Here is a 10,252-nt window from a genome sequence, read left to right as displayed (position 1 = left end):
GGGGAAAACAGGAGCCTATATAGACTTGCTTTTTTTTTAATTGATAACTTCTCTTTATTAATTGATAAACAGATAAATTGCACATTTATATTTGTGCATTCTATACATGTTAATATATATTATATATGGAGGGAATTCTTAAGTCTTAAAACTATTAACAAAATTCTGAATACATAATTCTAAAATCAATTCCAAAAAAAAAAAAACAGTTTGAAAACTTGAAGAGAAGTGATATATGTTAAAAATTGAGATGTGTCCATTGGATTTACCAAATAAAATCACTGATGTGTTAAGCAAGAGCAATCTTGGTCAAATGGCAAAATCTATACTGCAATGAGGTAAGAAAGGGAAAACAAGGCATATGGTTGTTGCTAGAGAAGACAATAGTCTGAGAGAGGATTTTCTTTTGGGGAAAGATGCTGCTACGACAAAGACTAAGCTTCCCAGGTGGTGCTAGTGGTAAGGAATTCACCTGCCAGTGCAGGGGACTCAAGAGATGCGGGTTTGACCCCTGGGTCAGGAAGATCCCCTGGAGGCGGAAATGGCAACCCACTCCAGTATTCTTGCCTGGGAAGTTCCATGGACAGAGGAGCCTGGTGGGGTACAGTGCATGGGACGGCAAAGAGTCGGACACGACTGCGCGCACATGCGTGTGCACTGCTGAGAAAGAAAAGGAGGCAGATAATTGAAGAAACGTGCCAGCAAAGAGGAGGGGGGATGAGGTCCAGAGCCCAGCTGGAGGGATTAACTTTGGAAAAAAGAAGGGCTGTCATAGCCTCTTTCCCATGAGAAGCAGAAAGTCATGCAAATGTATTTCTATGAGACATCCACCACCCACCAAACCTTTGTGATACAAAGCTTCTTGGTGCTGGAGTTCCAAATCAGATGGAGAGTAGGCATCTGCAATGCTGTAAGAGGTGACAAGCAAACTCTTTCCCTGGGTCATCCCATTTCACAACTTTGACAAATACCGCATCTCACATGTTTAGCAATGTCAAAAGCAGAGTGAAAACCAAGTCCTTAGTGTTCCTTAGTTGAGGTATAATTTACTCAGTAAGTATCATAAAATATTTATTAAGGTAAATATCATCAAATGCACCAGTTTTAAATATACACTTAAATGATTTTTAGTAAATGTATCAAATTATGCAAGTGTCACTGTTACCAAATCAAACCGGGGTCTGTTTGCCCACGCACAGTAAAGCCAGTCTACTAATACCAGACTGTGGAAGGAAGTGAAGTGAAAATCACTCAATCACGTCCAACTCTTTGTGAGCCCATGGACTATACAGTCCATGGAGTTCTCCAGGCCAGAATACTGGAGTGGGTAGCCTTTCCCTTCTCCAGAGTGGTGAAGGAAAGTACATTGTGTATTGCAAGGCCAACCAAAGAGTATGGACAGCTAACAATCAAAAGACCTAAACTCTCCAGTGGATTTTAGGAAAGGGTTTTTAAAGACAAAGTGAGGGAGAAAGTGGGAGGGTGGGTGATCAACTAGTGCACAGTTCTCTGATTGGTTAATGATGAGGTAACAGGGTGATGTGTCACAGGGATTAACATCATCAGTCCTCAGGCTCCAGCCAGTCTGGGGTCTACCTGTTCTTCAAGCAGTTGGCTTCTTCCCTCTGGTGGGGGTTTTAGTATCTGTAAAACAACTCAGAAATGTGTTAGACACTATCTGTGTCCTTCATGGAGGGACTAAAGATTCTCTGACCCTACCATTTGGCTGTTCCATTTGTTCAAATTGTTACCAGTTCTTCTTACCCAACTGCTATCGATTATTATTACAAGTTAAGATTCTTCTGGTCATTAACTCTTGACCCAGCATTTTGTGACTGAGGGTAGGCCTGGAAAACTTAAGTTTTTCTACACACAAGAGGCAAGCAGAGGCTAAGGCCCATTTTCAGCTAATCCCCATTTCTACACCAGCCCTATGCAACTACAAATCTATTTTTCATGCCTATAGCTTTGCCTTTTTGGACATTTTATATAAATCATACAATATGGTTTGGGTGGTCTTTTTGGCTGGCTTCTTTCACTCAGTATAACTGACTTTTAGGCCTATCCCTGTTGTAGCATGAACCAGCAGTTCACTCCTTTTTTATTGCTGAGTAGTATTCCTTTGTATGGCCACACTACATTTTGCTTAACTATTCACCAGTTGAACATTTGCTACATTGCTTTTGCTTCCCCCTTTGACCCTGAGTGACAGAATCTAGACTGACAATTTTCTCTAAGTTCTTTGAATACGCCTGTTTACAACGTTAAGAAAGTGTTAAGCTAGGCTTTGCCAACTTTTTGGTGAAGGATAAAGTCAGCTGGGGGGAATTGGTGAAGATAAAGATATTGTGATCAGACCCAGTCACCACATCAGTGTCTTACAAATTGTGACAGGATGTATACCTGCCACAATCACAGGAGGATAACTCACATACTCTGAAGTTGTGGCCACTGCAATTTACCAGCACAAAACAATAATGATAATGACAGCAATAGCCACCACAATAAAACCTCCCAGGAAATAATGGCAAGAATGATGCTATCTGGGTGGCGGGGTGGTTGAGGGGGGAGACCCAGTGAGAAAAATGACATTGGTTATGCCAAAATAGGAATAAAAATGTTGTCCTAGTATAAAGATTGTCCTCTATGCACTGATGTCCATGGATGATAAGTGACCCTTTCAGAACATACCTTGAGAGCTGTATGTACAGCCTAAATGGTTGAAGGCAAGGTTATCATAAAATGAATATATATCCCAAGAAGTGATTCAGTCATTTTGTATTTTTTACTTTTACTTTTTAATACACAAAAGTATACAAATGAGTATAAAAAGCCCTCGAGTAGCTATCATCCAGATACAACAACCCGCAAACCATGGCCAATCTGCCCCATCCACAAATTAATTCTACCCCCCGACACACACAAATTAGTTCTGCCCTCCCATATTATTTGGCAGCAAATCTCAGGCATCATTTAGTTTTATCCATAAATATTTCATCATGCAATTCCACAAGAGAATTTTTTGTAATAACATAGCCACAATACCATGATCACATCTAAAATGTTATAATTTCTTAACATCAAATTTCCAGTCATTGTTCCTGTAATTCAAATTTGTAACTTAAAGCAACCAGCCCAGATGGCAAAAGAACCTCTGTCAGATGAAGACTTGGAGAAGAGGGGTTCATGCATGTCTCGATAGAATACACGAGGTAACATTTCTTCATATTGCCAAGTGATCTTGTCAGGCTGGGGTTTTAAAGGACAGAAGGGAATGTAAAAATAAGCTTGGAAAACATATGCCATATGGACATTAGAGGATTACTCTTCCTCTTTTGGATATGAAATGACTAATTAACTATTTGCACCTAAAATGTGTGGGATCTTTTTCAGAAAATGGAATATATCTTTCCCTCACTAAGCATATTGATTAGAGACATAATCTAGACTGTCTGGGAATAGTTTTTATGTAGCAGAATAAATCACACCCTTATAATAAAACACACCCTTTGATGTACTGTTTAATTTTAGATAAATCTTGACACATTTATTTAAATATTTTGGCACTGGATTTTTTTCCCTTTAGGCATGCCTGATGTCCACATTTATAATTTAGCTGTCATTTTTTTTTCTCAAAAGGTTGTGTGAGGCAATTGGAATAATCAATCCCAAGTTTTGTCATTTATGAGCAGTATGACCTTATACAAGTTACTTAACCTCTCTGAGCAAGAATTTTTTTGCCATTTGTTGGCCATTAAGGATTTGTGATGATTAAATGAAATGATGAATCTAGCATTATGCCTGCATGAAGAAATCATAGCTATCATTAACAAAAGATGATTTTTCTATAATAAAAGTGTGCTGCTGCTAAGTCGCTTCAGTCGTGTCCGACTCTGTGCGACCCCACAGACAGCAGCAGCCCACCAGGCTTCCCCGTCCTTGGGACTCTCCAGGCAAGAACACTGGAGTGGGTTGCCATTTCCTTCTCCAACGCATGAAAGAGAAAAGTGAAAGTGAAGTCGCTCAGTCGTGTCTGACTCTTAGCGACCCCATGGACTGCAGCCTACCAGGCTCCTCCATCCATGGGATTTTCCAGGCAAGAGTACTGGAGTGGGGTGCCATCACCTTCTCCAAATAAAAGTGTATAATTTATCAAAAGTTCCCCCAATGACAGTTTTTCTTTAGCTGTATTATTTCTTACTGATGGTTCAACAAAACCATACTGTTACTACACATGATCAGATAGCTAAGAAATACTTTACATTGTCTTGAATGTAAAAAATGGCTTACAGGAATAGAATTGTAACTGATAGACACTCTTAAATCATTCTATTTTGAACCTACTTTTAAAAAATCAGTTCAATCCAACCATCTTTATCTATTCTATCCTCTCAGAATAAAATACCAAACTTTTCTGTTTGAAACTAACAGACAAAAATAATCAGAAAAGACCAAAAAAGTCTCATTCTCTCATTTTAGAGACAATGCCCCCAAAATTTCAAGTCCTAGGTTCAATTCCAAACCTGACCCTGGCCTGAAGTATGCCTTGGGGGAAAAACAGAAAACTTCCATTTTTTTTTCCATCCATTTGTAGGCATAGAATGAAAATAATTTATAGTAGAATATTAATGAAATAGGTTGCTAGTTCAGCAAACATACTTTTATGCTCAATGAATGGTTTATTAAAATCTGTGTTAAATACTTAAGCCAGTTGTCTCTGCCTCTACAGGTTTAAATATGCTTTGGGCAACTGATTTTGTGATTGATGGTTAAGATCTTGCCATACCTCATAGTTAGCAGTAAATCTTCATTATGTAGTTCCTCAGAAATGAAAAGTATGATAAATCAGCCCAAATGTGTACTGACCTTAACACAGTTCCTGGTGCTATTCTCTAGTGAATTGCTTCCCTTTAGTAAAAGGGGACACACCACCATAATTCCAGCCTATTATAAGCTCTGATTCATTACTTGAAGTTTTATTACAATGTGTCATGAGTGTTCATGACATGTGGCATGAGATATTCCTTGAGAGGTCAGCTTCAAAAGCGCTACTGTGGTCAATCATGTAGATGGATAGCTGCATGCTGAGTCTAGAGCAGTTTTCTATGTCCTTTGCTAACCAGCTACAAGGTGAGCTGGCTGGCAGCAGTTCAGCGGGCTACTTTTCCATGCTACTGCTGCCTGTGTGCTCAGTGGCTCAGTTGTGTCTGACTCTTTGTAACCCCATAGACTGTAGCCCACCAGGCTCCTCTGTCCATGGGATTTCCCAGGAATGGGTTACCATCTCCTTCTCCAGGGGATCTTCCAGACCCAGGGATCAAAGCCAAGCCTTCTGCATTGGCAGGCAGATTCTTTACCACTGAGTCACCTAGGAAGCCCCAATGCCACTGTTATCCATTCAAAAAATGAATGAGGCCCAGGCCTGCTCCACAGTCAATTCTATACCTGGTGCGTCTACAAACTCCCTGCTGTCTGGGTGGAGGCACAGTAAATAAGAGATCACTTTACAGTAATAAGTGTTAGTCACTTATCAAATATTTATCCAGAACCTCCTATATGCCAGGCACTCTGTTAGGTCACTAGGGACACAATAGTAACCTAAACAGATAAAAATATTTTAATGTGCTGTAATGTGCATAGGATGCCATGAAGGCCCAGATAAGAGGATTTAAATATACTAATAAACTTGGGGTCAGGGAAAGTTTTTCAGGGGAGGTGATACCTCAGCAGAGTTTGGAAAGATTAAAAAGATGCCAGATAAGGAAGGCATTCCAGGCACATTATGAGAGGTGTGAAGCAGCAGGATACATTTGGGAAACTGGCAGGTTGGTATATAGATGCTGCCTTATCTGAAAAACAGCAGAAGTCAAGCAGGGACTTCACTGGTGGTCCACTGGCTAAGACTCTGCACTCTCAATGCAGGGAGCCTGAGTTCAATCCCTGGTCGGGGAACTAGATCCCACATACTGCAACTAAAGATCCAGTATGCCACAATGAAGACTGAGGATCCCACATGCCACAATGACGCCCCAGCACAGCCAAATAAATAAATCAATGATTTAAAAGGAAGAAAAAAGAAAAACTTGAAGCAAAAAGTGTCATGATTACATTCACATGTGAGAGTGCTCATTCTGCCTGAAATACAGAAAATGGACTGTGGAGAGGATGGAGAGGCCAATTAAGCAGCTAGAGTCATAACCTTGATTGCAGAGTAGGAGTGGAGCAGATTAGATTTATACTAAACTTACTGCAGGACTCTGCAACTGATTAGGATAGGAAAAGACTGAACGACAAGTGACTAGGACACAGGTTTCTGGCTATAAATGCAGTGACTTGAGATATTGGTGCTGATGAAAACTCTTGTTTATCAACTAAAAATTGAAGCGCTTTTCTAATGTACTCAAGAAGCCTAAAGGTTAGGCCACCTTACCAGCCACTCTAGACCCAAAACTGGCCTCTGAGTTAAAGCCAATGAGTTATTCCTGGAGACAGAAGTGATCATTAGCTTTGAGGAGGGTTTTGATGATGAAGAATGAACAGTTTGTTAACATGGATTCAAGAGTTAGTTATTGTTTTCATTTTGGTAACATAACCTGCAGAAGTAGTTGAAAAAGAGGTTAAAAATAAAGCTACATTATGAGATCTGCAATTATGATCACATCTTGTACTTTAGAAAAGATTAATTAGGAGGCACTAATAAAACTGGAACTATAAAGTCTCTCTGATAATGTAACTTAATGGTTGATTAAATCAGAATATTATTTTTTCTAACACAGTGCTTGAGAAAACAGCTTCAAACTGTCATCAATGCCTTATTACAATTTTATTCTTAATAAATAAAGAATTACATCTTTTCCCAATGGATAACATTTTCAAGGTAATTTGTCACATAAACATGATAATTCTCTAATTAACAGTCATCATTTATCTCCTGTACTGGGTATCCTCAGTTGTGTCCAGCTCTTTTGCAACCCCATGGACTGTAGCCTGTCAGGCTCCTCCGTTCATGGGATTATGTCAGCAAGAATACTGGAGTTGTTTGCCACTTCCTCCTCCTCCAGGGGATCTTCCAGACCCTGGGGATTGAACCCACATGTCCTGCATCTCCTGCATTGGCAGGCAGATTTTTTTACCACTTGAGCCAGTTAGGAAGCCCTATTTCTCTTATGGACTCTTGTAACAGCTTGCAAATTGGTTTCTCATCACCAGTCTCAGTCCCCTCCGTTTCACCCTAGTCTACCCCACTTCACAATAAATGAACACAACTGATTAAATTGAACACAAACTTGACATTGTCTTTTCCGTACATATTTTTAACAGTGACTAATAACTGTAACATAAAGTCAAAACTCCCCAGAATATTAGTAAAGGGCTTAATGATTTGGGTCCATCACTTCTTGTCAATTGACAGCATAAGATCCTACATGCTGCAGAGTGTGGCCAAAGAGGGGAAAAGTGATTCTTGTAGCATTTTCCCTTTTCTTTTTAAAACTTTACATGTATTAGCAAATGTATTTTCAGTATCTTGTAGATCCCAACCAGTCATGAGTTCTCTGTTCATCACTGGAACCATCTGAGGAGGTAATTCTCATCACAGATGGACATTAAAGTCTTATATTAGGTTGGAGTTCAGACTTGAAAAACTTTCATGTCACTTCAGATACTAAGATTATATAATTCTATGATAAAATATAATTCTTTGAAATAATATAAAACTGCATTATAATCTAGCTATATAGTTTTGGCCTGGAGTCAGACAGTTTGGGTTCAAATTTCTGCTCTATTACTAACCAGTTGAAAGGCCCTGGGTATGTGATTTAATATCTTTTGGCTTCAGTATCCTCATTTGTAAGATGGAGAAAGTTACTGTGGAGAAGGGCACAGCAACCCACTTCAGTATTCTTGCCTGGAGAATCCTGTGGACAGAGGAGTCAGTGGACTACAGGCCATGGGATCACAAATAGTTGGACACGACTGAAGCACCCTGAGCACATAAAGCTATTGTGAGAATCAATGGGATTACATACAACAAATAGAGCTAGCAAATAGAACTCAACAAATATTAGCTCTAGGTATATGCAGGGGAGTGAAAGAGGTTATTAAAAGAGACAGTATACAATAAGAAGAAAAGAAGTCTGAGGGCAGGGCTATGGAAGAGAACATTTAGCTGTTGGGCAAAATGTTGCCCAACCCCAAATGGATTGCACAGTATTCCCTCCAAATTCTTTTCCACTGAAAAACTTAAAATGTGATATTATTTGGAATTAGAATCTTTGTGGATAAAATCAAGTTAAAATGACATCATACTGGTTTAGGATCAAGGCCCTTATCCAACTGACTAGAGGGAAATTTGGACTCAGAGAATGACAAGAAGGAAAATGTGAAAACACTGGGAAGAGAATGTTGCATGAAAACAGAGACACAAGAAGACCAGGTGACAACAGAGACAGAGATTGGAGTGATGCATCTACCAACGAAGGGAGACCACGGGCTGCCAGCACCCACCAGAAGCTGGAGAGCCTTCACAGAGAGCACGACCTTTCTGACACCTTAGTCTCAAATGTCTAGCCTCTACAACTATAAGAGGATACATTTGTATGGTTTAACCTTTATTCTTGGTTGTGCCACAGGGTATGTGGGGTCTTACTTCCCTGACCAGGGATAGAACCTATGCCCTCTGCAGTGGAAGTGTGGCATCCTAACCACTGGACTGCCAGGGAAGTCCCCATTTCTACTGTTTCAAGCCAAACAATGTGTTGTACTTGCATCCCTAGAAAATGTTGTAATGGCATCTCTAGAAAATTAATACAGTTGATGAGCAGTCAGGGAAAACAGAATGTCAGCAGATCTTCTCAAATACCTTGAGAAGTGGCAGAACAGTTTACAAGATAAGAAAATCGATGATCAAAAGTATTAGACTCTTGACAGAAACAGAACTTAAATCCAAGAGAAGAGTGCTGTTCAAACACTCTGACTCTAGTGAGCAAAATGCTTCATTCTTTCTCTTTTTGAAGTTTCCTTCCTCGTCACAACTCCAATTACATCCTCTTACCTCCAGCAACTCACTTTCAGGAAGACCACTGATTAGTGAATTCTACTGTCACACTGTACAAGTTTATGCACTGTATGTAGCCTTCACTCTTATAGAAAGAACGTATCCCTCAGTAGGGAGGCTCAGGCATCTACAGTAAGAAAGACACACTGGGGAAAAACAGAAAACAGATCATTTCTCTTTCTATAGTCAGAGAGACAAGCCAGCAACCTACACCACTGACTCCAGTTTTCAAGGGCAATTTCAGCAGAAAGAACAGAGCAGTGACATGACAAATTTATAAGTAGTCTATATCATACTTTCTACTGTGTATTCATACTGGCACAGAGGCTTCCCAGGTGGCGCTAGTGGTAAAGAATCCGCAGGTCAATGCAGGAGACATAATAGACCCGGGTCTGATCCCTCGGTCAGGAAGATTCCCTGGAGAAAGAAATGGCAACCTACTCCAGCATTCTTTCCTGGAGAATCCCACGGACAGAGGAGCCTGGGAGGGGGCTACAGTTCATAACGCCGCGAAGAGCGGAACGCGACTGAAGCTACTTAGAATGAATGGGCACAGAAAGATAGTTCACCAACTTTTCTCCGTTTTAAACAGGACCCTTGGTTCAATGTTCCTTCCATTAAACCCCCTTGATAGTATTGTAGATGCTATTGTTTTTTAAGATTAAAATGACCTTTCAGCCGAATGACTACCAAGTAAAAATTTGTCTTTACTTGTTCTTCTTTAAGGGATAAGTAGCACAGGGTTTGAAATCAGAAAGTCTTCGGGTCCAATCCTGGCTTTAGATGGGGCACTGGGAACATTCGGTTCGAACAGGCAAGGAATTAACCAACTTTCTGTGTTTCTTGCGAAGAATAAGTGATAGGCAAAACACCTGGCACAGCAATTTCGTCCCAAGAAGGCACGAATCAAAGCTTTTGAGGTCGTGTCTTCCCTAAGAGAGCTCGGCAACGGATACGTTCTGACACCCAAGCCACAAAATCGCTCCTAAGACCCTTACCCCAAGGGGCGGTCCGGAGGGAAGGACCCGGGCTTGGCTCCGCCCCAGCTAGGGGCGCCCGGCGCGCCTGATCGCCTCGGCCCTCGGTGTTTTCCACCCCCTACCCCAGCTGTATGCAGAACAGCGGCCGCGTGCACTCGTAGCTTCCTAGTGCCCAGGACGCGGGCGCCTGCGAGAGTTCAGGACCGACGTGGAGTGA

Source organism: Oryx dammah, unplaced genomic scaffold (assembly GCF_014754425.2).
Source record: "Oryx dammah isolate SB20612 unplaced genomic scaffold, SCBI_Odam_1.1 HiC_scaffold_26, whole genome shotgun sequence".
NCBI classification, from domain to species: domain Eukaryota; kingdom Metazoa; phylum Chordata; class Mammalia; order Artiodactyla; family Bovidae; genus Oryx; species Oryx dammah.
Note: the sequence above shows the minus strand (reverse complement) of the source record.